The following is a 10,000-nucleotide window of genomic DNA, read 5'->3' as shown; positions in this document are numbered from 1 at the left end:
CATATTATCAGTGTTCTGCATGTGATGTTCCTCTTTGCATTGAGCCATGCTTTAAAATATACCATACTGTAAAGGTTTTCGAATTTTGTTTGTAGCTAAGGATAAATGTATTTCATTTTAAATATCTTATTTTCGGTTTTTTTAGTATTCATAACCTTGTCAAGTAATGAAAATGTAAATACAGAGTAATTAGCCATGTTTTAAAATATACCATACTGTAAAGGTTTTCTAATTTTGTTTGTAGCTAAGGATAAATGTATTTCATTTTAAATATCTTATTTTCGTTTTTTTTTTTTTAGTATTCATAACCTTGTCAAGTAATGAAAATGTAAATACAGAGTAATTAGCCATGTTTTAAAATATACCATACTGTAAAGGTTTTCGAATTTTGTTTGTAGCTAAGGATAAACATATTTTATTTTAAATATCTTATTTTCATTTTTTTTTAGTATTGATAACCTTGTCAAGTAATAAAAATGTAAATACAGAATAATTAGCCATGTTTGAAAATATACCGTGCTGTAAAGGTTTTCTAATTCTGTTTGTAGCTAAGGATAAATATATTTTATTTTGAATATCTTATTTTCGATTTTTTTTTAGTATTGATAACCTTGTCAAGTAATAAAAATGTAAATACAGAATAATTACGCTTTTTTACTAATCCTGATTATCATGAAATGATGCGCTGGAAGTAATTAAATATCTGTCTCGTCCAAACATAATAATTTTCTCTCTATATCACACAAATAAGTATCCAAGTTAATTTGTGCATATAATTATTATCATTTGTAAGAGTAAAACTTTTGTGAGACTGATAATTAAGGTATGCATATAAGAGAGCATTCTTCTCTGAAATTATTATTTTTATGTAACTATGAAAGAATATATAACCACCATCTGCTACAACAATTAGTGGTCTAATAAAAATGCAAGTAGGCAAATCAAAATTTCTACTTATCCTAATCAATATGTCGATTACAGGGTACCATATATAATGTTTGTAACAATTATAATATGCTTCGTAATAATGGGAAAACTATTATGCTCATTAAAAAAACGAGTTCAAGGTAGTAATTAATATTTCTAAGAAATCAAATCTTATAAATCTTTTACAACTACGTGAAGAGTAATCAAATACTTATTGTCCTATGTTCGTAAGTTAGAGCAGTGCAAATACAAGGAATGAAGGATTTAGAACAAAGACCAAGGGTTGTCACTGATGTCATACAGAGGTAGACCTATAAGCTGACAGATTATCCTCCAAAAGAGGCCGCCTGCTGTGTCTTTAATTTACCGTCAAAATCCGACTCCACACCGTCCTTCCCACTACTATATCCCCCCGGTCTCTGAATAATATGCTCTTACGGCTGGCAGCCGAATTTACGACATTTATTTGCAAATAAAAGTTCATACAGTTAATTTCACAAGATTTGTTATATACCACTGGATTCGGCATTTAATGCTCTTTCTTTCAAATTATATATATAAAAACATTTACCTTAACTTATTTTTTCCTATATCATGCCGTTTTGGTGGACGGACACGATCCGAAAGGAGCCGCAGTGAAAAGGTTAAGAGAAAGTCTTCCCCGGATGAGGGTCCCCAACCTAAGAGGAAGACAAAGAAGCCTAGGCTATCCTCTCAGCCAGCTAAGCCTTACAGACAGCAGCAGCAACAACTTCCAGCGACCGCGGTGCCTCAGTTGGTGGCTCAACCTCCACCCACATACCAATTGGTACCTCAAGCAGTGACGACTCAGTCGCCTGCGTTTAACCCAGCGTTCAAAAGGCAGACAACGACCTTTTGTCCAAGAGCTAGAGGAGCAGCCAGAGGTTCCTCTAGACGCCCCTCAATAGGAAGGGGATTCAGGGGAGGACGCGGTCAAGGAGGCAAGGTCTCAGGTCCACAACAACAGAAGTGAAATGCTTCCAGTAGGAGGGAGACTTCATCTATTTCGGGATCGCTGGACCTTCGATCCCTGGGCCCACAGCCTAATCAAGAATGGACTGGGTTGGAGCTGGTAGAGCACTCCACCTCCATTCCCACAATTCTTCCAACACTCGACCCCCGTTCTGGAAGAATATGTTCAAGAACTCTTGGAGAAAAGAGTAATCCGAAGGGTAAAGTCCATCAAGTTCCAAGGAAGGCTGTTTTGTGTTCCAAAGAAGGACTCAGAAAAACTCAGAGTCATTCTGGACTTGTCGCCACTCAACAAGTTCATAGTGATCTACAAGTTCAGGATGCTAACGCTTCAACACATAAGGACCCTACTGCCCAAACGGGCATACACCGTCTCTATAGACTTGTCAGACGCTTATTGGCATGTTCCAATAAATCGTCACCTCTCCTCCTACCTAGGGTTCAAGCTATAAAGAAGACTTTATGCCTTCAGAGCCATGCCATTCGGGCTAAACATAGCCCTAAGGATCTTCACGAAGCTTGCGAATGCAGCTGTCCATCAATTACGCCTAAAGGGAATCCAAGTAGTGGCCTACCTGGACGACTGGCTGGTGTGGGCAGCATCCAGGACAGAATGCTTGCAAGCCTCCGAGAAGGTGATCCAGTTCCTGGAACATCTAGGATTCAAGATCAACATAAAAAAGTCTCGACTTTCTCCATCTCAAAAGTTTCAGTGGTTGGGAATCCACTGGAACTTACAGTCACACCAACTTTCCATTCCTGTGAAGAAGAGGAAAGAAATAGCAGGATCTGTCAAGAGACTTCTAGAATCCAAACGGATATCAAGACGCGAACAGGAGAGAATGCTGGGCTCTCTACAGTTTGCCTCAGTAACAGATCCTGTGCTAAGACCACAGCTAAAGGATGCAACCGGAGTTTGGAGAAAATATGCATCAAACGCGCGAAGAGATCTGATGAGACCACTACCGACTCGTTTGCGAACTCTTCTCGAGCCATGGTCCAAAGCCAAGCAACTGAAGAAATTGGTACTTCTTCAGCCACCTCCCCCCGCCATTACGATTCATACAGACGCTTCAAAGGAGGGATTAGGAGGTCCTTCTCAGTGGAAGAAAGTCCAAGGAGCTTGGTCCAACCTGTTCAAGAAGTTTCATATCAACTTTCTGGATACCATGGCAGTACTTCTTACACTGAAGAAAGTATCTCCTCGCCACTCGGCCCACATAAGATTGGTCCTAGACAGCGAGGTGATAGTGAGATGCCTGAATCAACAAGGGTCGAGGTCACCTCAAATCAACCAAGTGATGTTGGCCATTTTCCGGCTAGCGGAAAAGAAGAGAGGGCACCTGTTAGCAGTTCACCTTCAAGGGTTCTGCAACGTGACGGCGGTTTCCAAAAATAAACGTAATTTATTTTTCTGTATAAAATTTTTTCTAATATTTTCTCACGCAGTTTTGTGTGTGGACTTGAGTGGGGTAATTTTTGCTGTTATATGTTTTGTGTGCATGACTGTTTTAGGTAAAATGTCTTTACAGGCTTTATGGAATGTAATTTTAAGTTAGTTTGCATAATGGCCTTATCTGCTGTTGGGTGGTCTTAAGGACCAAGACAAGCAATAATTCTCGGGTACTAATCTTTGTTTTGGTTTCCGAGCTAACGTGTGACATGGCGGAGAAATGGTCGTCAGTGAATTCTGCTACTTCAACGGAGACTGTAGCTTAAGGAGTTCACTGCTACAACCCTTTTGGACACCGTGGGTGCTGTGCTGCTATGAAGAGCGCTAAACAGACGTGCTGAGTGTTAGACATTTATCAAAAATGGATCCTGTCGACGTTTGTGCTTTGATTTCGAAAATGGCTCTTCGCTAAATACAGGCTCTCTCTCTCTCTCTCTCTCTCTCCCCATCTCTGGACTTTGCATCTTGCACGGAGCGCATGATCAATAGAAAACCCTTCACTTAAGCCATACATGCTTTGCCCTTTAGCTTAGGTAAGGCCATTAGTGTCTTTTAGTTGAGATTTCAGAAGTCCTGACGTGACCTAAAAATAACAATAAAATAACTCTGTAAGGACAAGTTACGTAAAACTTTTCATGCATTATGCATCGTAATAGTTTCGTTACTTTCTTTTTTCTCGTACAGTTCTGCGAGTGCTAGTGTTATAGTTGGATTGTATCGGTCAGTCTTAGCCCGTTATACGGATGGTGTTGTTTTCCGCTGGTGGGTTATTAATTTGTTACTGATATTATATGTCGATATTATTATTTGAGAATATTTGACATTGGTCTAACTGTAATTAGGTCCCTTTCCTCCTTGTTCACTGTAGGTGTGGTAGGCTTACTTGTGTGCAGTAACATCCGCCAATTGTAACCTGACCAATTTATCCTCGATTGGTAAAGAAGAATTCTTGTGTATTGCCCGTAGATTGAGCGATATAGTTTTCATATTAAAGTTGGTGCCTTTCAAGTACTCATTTTTAAAGTTATTCAGTGTTAATTGTTGTTTATAATGTAACTGTCTGAACTTACAGGTTATGATGCAGAGTCGATAGCCGATAACAGAAAGGTCATTGAAACTAAAGAGGAGATGGTTAATTTAATATGATTATTCGTACTTCATACTTTTTTGTTAAAATACTAAATTGAGTTTCGTATTTTATTTTTGCCTCCATGTTTCACCACCTAGACGCAAGATCGTTCTCTTTCATCTCGAGTCAAGTCCCGGAACTGCAGATAGACCTCTTTGCGACGAACGACAACAAGAAGTTACATCGTTATGTGTCCCCGTACGAGGACCCTCTAGCGGAAGCAGTGGACGCTATGACCCTCGACTGGAACAGATGGTCCAGGATTGACCCGTTCCCTCCGCCCAACCTTCTTTTGAAGGTCCTCGACAAACTGAGATCCTTCAAGGGGAAAGCGGCAATAGTGGCTCACAAGTGGCCGAACAGCGTTTAGTTCCCTCTGGCATTAGAACTACGACTGAAGTTTCTGCCGCTACCGTATCCAGTTTTGACTCAGCGAGTACAGAAGTCGACTGTCTTCGTTTCATCACTGAAAACCCAGAACCTACATCTCATGATTTTCTCTCCCTAGCGATGAGAAACAGATTCAGGATATCAAGAGACAGTATAGACTTCTTAGAAGAATATAAGTCCAAATCTACAAGAAGACAATATGAGTCATCATGGAAGAAGTGGGTGTCATTTGTCAAGGCGAAGAAACCACAAAAGATCCCGACAGATTTTTGTTTATCGTTCTTCATCTACCTTCATAAACAAGGTTTAGCAGCCAACACAATATCGACGTGTAAGTCTGCCTTGACAAGACCTATTCTATATGCCTTCCATGTTGACCTCTGTAATGATATTTTTAACAAAATTCCGAAGTCCTGTGCTAGGCTCAGACCATCAGCAACTCTGAAACCCATTTCATGGTCTCTGAATAAAGTTCTTAATTTCGCTTCAATGATGAATAATGAGGAGTGTGATTTTAAGGATTTGACCCAAAAAGTTATATTTCTGTTTGCACTCGCTCCGGGGGCAAGAATTAGTGAAATAGTAGCCCTCTCGAGAGAGGAAGGTCATGTTCAGTTCTTAGATGGGGGAGATCTGAACCTTTTTCCGGATCCTACGTTTCTCGCCAAGAAGGAGCTACCCTGGAGAATCTTCCCTCTGAAGGAAGATGCATCTCTATGTCCAGTGGAGTGCCTAAAGGTCTATCTTCGTAGAACTTCAGACTTTAGGGGAGGACAGCTGTTTAGAGAAGAAACCTCAGGCTCAAATTTATCTCTGAAGCAACTAAGGGCGAAAATCACCTATTTTATTCGCAGATCGGATCCAGACAGTACACCCGCAGGTCATTATCCGAGAAAAGTTGCCTCCTCCATAAATTTCTTTAACAATATGGATTTTGAACATCTTTGCTCATACACTGGCTGGAAGTCATCCAGGGTATTCCTTAGACACTATGCGAAGCAAGTGGAGGAACTTAAGAGGTTTGTGGTAGCAGCAGGTAGTGTCCTTAGACCCGCTGTTTAAATCTGCGAGGAACAGTGAAATTAATTTGGACGATTAATTTACAGGTGGGTGTAGTCACGGACTGTTTCTACAGACTAAGTGATAGGCCACTAAGGTGTCCTTATAAACTGTTCCATAGATAAAGGTGAACCAAGCATATTAAGGACACATGTGCCAAGCGTTTGTTACGCTAGTGTAATTGAACAGTAATACGGACTAACTACAGTATTGATATTTTGATTTCAAAAGTGGCGCATATATATTTCCTTTTCAAATGAAACAATATTTTCTGTCTTACTGTTTTCTTTATGCTTAATTGTTTGTTCATCCACATTTTATAATTCTTATAAATGTCGATTGACCGATATTTTATTGATTGTCAATAAACTAGTTCTTATTCCCCCACGTCATTTTATTAGAAATGTACTTAGCATTACACTTAAAATTATGGATAATTTTAACTTGAATGGTCATTAAGATTATTCTTTACTACAAGCAAACATTCTTGGTTTATTCTTTCCTCAGGAAGGAAAGATTGTGTAACCTAAAGGGATGGTGGTGGATATGCAATATTGTTCCTAAACAGATACAAACCTTTCTCCAATCCACTGATAAGAATAGACATTCCGGGGGACATGTTGGTATTTCATACTGACATGGGTGGTTCTTATACAAACTTTGCTTTATAACGTATAGGGTGAGACCACTATACAGGCTTGTCTGTTAGTCATCCATAGGTAATATGTACTCCTCGAGACTTTTCCAGAGTCTAGTATGACTCTTCCCTGTAGGGGGCAGGAAGCACTAACATGGTTTATGATTAGATGAAATGATGTATGACGGTAACATCAAAGGTCTCTAGGTCTATGCTGACCAGGAAATACTTTCTTGAGGGTATGGCACGATTTGAGAATCCACAGCTACAGTAATGCTCTGGTAAACTTCCATCAGGACGACATGGCCTGAGGCCAAAAAACGGATTTTGAGCGAAGCGAAAAATCTATTTTTGGGTAAGATAGCCATGTCGTCATGATGGATCCGCCCTTACTTTTAATGAAAAAGGGCTATAGGACCCCTCCCTATAATACAGTATCTGTAGCACCTCGTGTATCGCTACTAGGAATAGAGATGGCACCGTCGGCGGCATTATGTACACACTCGAAACGGGATAGGAGAGGTACCTTATTAACGGCTTTCCTTTCATTCTCGCTTTTTGTTTTCTTGCTGCTTTGACCCCTCGAAGTGTTAACTCTGTTCGGGGTGAGGTATGTGGCGTGTCAAGAATACGTCCTCTGATATTATGCAATATCCCATTTAGATTTATTTAGGGATATTCGCTCCAGGAGTTAAAATTCTGGATATCTTAAGGTAAAGTTCTCTGGGAATATCACCGTAGTCAGATATACCCAAGGAAGCTACCCTAAAGGAACTTCCAGCAGGACAACATGTCTATCTCACCCAAAAATAGATTTTTCGCTTTGCTCAAAATCCGTTTTTTGTAATGAGTGTATTATTTCAATCACCAGTGTTTATTTCAGTACTCACTCGTCCCAGTCAAAGAATCGAAGAAAGAGAATGTTGGAAGAGTTCTTAATAAAAATTACGCAGTTTTGTTTTAAGTGTACCTAAGAGACCTTTGAATATTCATTGTTTTTATATATATTGCTGTCTGGGAGTTATGTAACTGTCTCAGAGCTCGGGCATTTATATTTTCCAGTGTAACAGATTTAATGTAAAAATAAACAGGTGAGTTTGGAACTCGGAAGGTTGTGTAGCTTACAGCCATAATATGTACAATATTATACTTTTGATTCCCGACCACGGAACCATAATATAATAATACATTCAATGAACAAATACATCAATATCTTTTTCTAAGATTTGTAATAAATACATAACAATATCCTCCAGTACATTAAAACTGAACTTTATCAGAGGTCCTCCTTTTATTACCCCTAGGAGAAAATTGCAGGTTAAGGTCTCCATCTATAAACTTCTTAATGTTATTTTTACCTTCCCTGGATACTGTCATAAGGCCAGTTATTTATGGATGGTTGAGTGAGGTGGGTGTTGCCTCCACTGAAGGTACCCTTCTATATTCCCAGTAATTACATTTAACAACAATAATTAGTTTCACTGCTTGGCTGTTCTACAGCACTACAGATTTCCGAATAATGGGTCATTTATTACTATATTGAATGCATTCATCTCTATTTGCTAATAAGGCATAATCACTGGTAACTCTTACAAGCAATATGTAATTAACCTCCATTGTTAGGTGTTGGCATTCCCCTGAATAACCCCTCTATTGGCAGATCTATTGATAGATAACATGCCATAACTTAATATAATAAGATTAATATCTGTCATAATATACTATGAAAGGTGGGAATTATGGATTTATGAAATTTGGCTTAAATGGCCCCGCTGGAGTCCAGGAGGCTTTTCCGTTTTGAGGAGCAACTAGGGTAAAAAAGGAAATGGATAGGGAGGGGTTGTACATGGGTTAGCATACATGAGGACAGACGATTAGCATGCTTATTCCAATCACTGTTCTCAACACTTTTAGTTTTGTTATTAATCTGTTACTCACTCTTCGGCACTCCGGTCTCAGTTTTCTATAACTATAATCCATTAGCATATGTTTCCAGTTTACTGGAATAAGCATATGTAAACAACGTCGTTTTTCACTCAAAATACGTTAATCTTCTTGAACTTCAATTTTCGTGATTTCAATATATTTCAGTAGAATTACGCGCTGATATTCATCAAAAGGTCTGTCAGCTAATTTAAGAAGTCTTCGTGGGATGAACGATCTGAGCACCACATGTTCCTGTAGACAATTCTTGAGAAATCCAAGACGAAGCTTCAGTTTGTGGGGTTTATTCAGGGAAGAACAGAAAGCAGTCACGACGACAACTAAGGCAGGATAGTGTGCAGAAAAGTTGTAGAGTTCACTCGTGGCTTCCACATTACTTATCAATCACGAAACTGCACGTGACAGATATTAAAGTGTAAAATCCACAGGAAACAGGAAAGGAAAAGACCAGGTACCAAGTGCTTTCGTGTATTATGTACACCTCTTCAGGGTACAAAGTGAAGAACAGTGATTGGAATAAGCATGCTAACCCTGATTTTGTCTTGAATTTGTCAAGTAAACCTTAACAAGATAATGCTTATAGTGCACTAGGTTATGGCTTAAGTTTTTTCTTTCTCTAAAGGAAATATTAATTATGTCGATGTCGCAAACTCGTTTTTGTAATCTGGAAAGAAATGGCAATGTCAGGTGATGATGTTAATATTTGTAAAGGTATTGTTTATGGTGCTATGTCAAAACCAATATCGACTAGCATTCCAGAGCGTTTTATAAAGTGTTACAGTGAGTTAGAGAATGATAATGATCTGCATATTACCAAGGCGGATAAGTCTAATGTTTTTGTAATAATGGATAAAGATGAGTATGTGGGAAAGATGGATAAGTTGTTGTCGGATAATGAAACTTATTCTGAAGTACGTGGAAATCCCTTAGAAACTATAAATAGTAATTTCAATATGAAATTAAAATCCATCTTGAAAGGATATGATGCATTCATTAAACAATTTTTTTGCCAATGTGCCACATTACCGTATATGTACGGTCTTATCAAAACTCACAATATTAATAACCCTGTCCGGCCAATAATAAGTTCAGTTGGTAGTGTTTCTTACAAATTGTCAAAGTGTTTAGTACAAGTCCTCATGCCTATTGTTGGAAATATATCCCAATCTCATATAAAGAATAATAAAGATTTTGTTAACAAGTTGCTTAGTGTTCGCATTGATTTGATCTTTAAAATGGTAAGTTTTGATGTAACGTCTTTATTTACGAAGGTTCCAGTTGACAATCAATTGACATTTTTATCCGACGAATTAAGTAAGCATGACAAAATTATTGAATTGATAAAATTGTGTTAAGGACTGTAAATTTGTTTTTAATGGAAAGTACTACCTGCAAAAGTTTGGAATGGCAATGGGTAATCCCCTATCCCCAGTACTCAGTAACCTTTACATGGAATTTTTCGAAGTTA

Source organism: Palaemon carinicauda, chromosome 19 (assembly GCF_036898095.1).
Source record: "Palaemon carinicauda isolate YSFRI2023 chromosome 19, ASM3689809v2, whole genome shotgun sequence".
Classification (NCBI taxonomy): Eukaryota; Metazoa; Arthropoda; class Malacostraca; order Decapoda; family Palaemonidae; genus Palaemon; species Palaemon carinicauda.
Note: the sequence above shows the minus strand (reverse complement) of the source record.